Source organism: Furipterus horrens, unplaced genomic scaffold (assembly GCF_987537825.1).
Source record: "Furipterus horrens unplaced genomic scaffold, mFurHor1.1.pri manual_scaffold_12, whole genome shotgun sequence".
NCBI classification, from domain to species: domain Eukaryota; kingdom Metazoa; phylum Chordata; class Mammalia; order Chiroptera; family Furipteridae; genus Furipterus; species Furipterus horrens.
In genome coordinates, this window is record NW_028327182.1 from 30,778,101 (window position 1) to 30,780,161 (window position 2,061).

The 2,061-nt window shown below is 38.5% G+C and overlaps 1 pseudogene; it reads left to right on the forward strand.

Moving 5' to 3' along the window:
* The first annotated feature begins 1,446 nt into the window (after positions 1-1,446).
* LOC149995993 (small ribosomal subunit protein uS10 pseudogene) lies at positions 1,447-1,805 on the forward strand (annotated as a pseudogene).
* Positions 1,806-2,061: the final 256 nt, after the last annotated feature.

Genomic DNA, 2,061 nt, shown 5'->3' on the forward strand with positions numbered 1-2,061 from the left:
ACGAACATTGCAAGAGAGTTCCCCTTCCTTCTCATCTCACCAGCATTTGTTTGTTGATTTATTGATGATGGTGATTCTAACAGGTGTGAGGTGATATCTTATTGTGGTTTTAAGTTGCATTTCTCTGATGATTAGTGACATTGAGCATCTTTTCATATGTCTATTGGCCATCTGTATGTCCTCTTTGGAGAAGTGTCTTTTCAGGTCCTTTGCCTATTTTTAAATTGGGTTGTTTGGTTTTTTTGGTGTTGAGTTTTGTAAGTTCTTGATAAATTTTGGATATTAACCCCTTGTCAGATATACCAGTGAATATGTTCTCTCATTCTGTGGGTAGCCTTTTTATTTTTCTGATGTTTTCCTTTGCTATGCAAAACATTTTTAGTTTGATGTAGTCCCATTTTTTAATTTTTTCTTTTGTCTCCCTTGCCTGAGGAGATATATCCAATCAAATATTGTTATGAGCAATGTCCAAGATTTTGCTGCCTATGCCTTTTCTTTTATGCTTTATTCTTAGGTTCTTCCCGTAGACTGGATTCTCTTGTATAGCTGCATGGCTTTTCTAATACATCTCCTGCATCATATCTGGAGTTATATGTTTCTTTATGTATTGAGATAATTGTTTCTTGTAAGCATCTTTATTTTCTTCCATTAAGCAATGCATACAATCTGCAATGTTCTCACCCATGAAGTACTTCCAATGTACTTCCACATTTAATTCCTTTAAAAAAAAAAAACATAACCAGGGAACAATTTGGTAATATGAAAGATAGACAAGCCTCCATCCATACCTCCCTTCAGGATCCCAAACATTTTATCTTCAGTAGTGCTTTTGGCAAGCCCCGCATCCAAGGTGAAGGCACCAGTTGGCCATCAATGCTTTCCACATTGTATTGGCTCGCTGCTGGCTTGCAGGCTTCTCAGTGGCTTTGGCATAGATAAGAACCTATGAAGGCCAAGGGGATATGACTGGACTCAATTACTTTTTTTATCTCACTCCTCTGCTTTTTGTAATCACAGCTTCAGTCTAAGCTCACCTTTGTGTTGTCATAACTTCTAGGGCCATATTTTTGTATTTATGCTAGTGCTTTTTTAACTATCACAGAATTAAAGCTTGTGAGACCCAGGCTGAACACTCACAGTGAGCAGCATTTCCACTGTTGCAGCACCATCCTGGAAAGTTCAGGAAAGGGGCTCAGACTGCTAAAGGAACCAGGTTGCCGCACCCAGGTCTTTCAGAGGCACCTACAGGTTGCAACCAACTTTAAGAGACATTTCATTCCATGGGGAAGTTTTATGCAAAGTCCCAGACAGTGACTCAGTTGGCATCCAAATTGCCCTTTAGAGAAAGACACTGTTGTGATTGCAGCTCACCACTGTCCAGCCTATTCCTGCTCCCTGACATACTTTCACCAAGGAACACATTGGTCAGAAAGCCGTGCTACAGCAATGGGTTTTAAAGATACTGGAAATACACCTGTGGGACCAGAGGTGGTGATTCACCAAATTAGAATTACTCTAACCAGCTAGAATATAAAGTCTTTGGAGAAGGTGTGTGCTGACTTGATCAGAAAGCAAAGGAAAAAATATCTCAAAGTGAAAGGACCTGTTTGGATGCCTCCCAAGACACTGAGAAACACTATAAAAAAACTCCTTGTGGGGAGGGTTCTAACACTTGGGGTCAATTTCAGATGAGGATTCACACATGACTCATTGACTTGCACAGCACTTCTGAGATTTTTAAGCAGATTACTTCCATCAGTACTGAGTCAGGAGTCAAGGTTGAAGTCACCATTGCAGATGCTTAAATCAGCCTTTTTAATAATTTGACTATCACTTGTTAAAGACAATTGGAAAAGAGAAAGTAAAGCTCTTAGTTTTTGTAGATGACATGATAATATACACAGAGAACACTAAAGACGCCACAAAAAAAAAAAAAAAAACCCTACTGGATCTAATCAATGCATTTGACAAAGTAGCAAGATACAAAATTACTACCCAGAAATATAGAGCATTTTTATACACCAAAAATGAGCTATCGGAAAGAGAAATTTTTAAAAAATA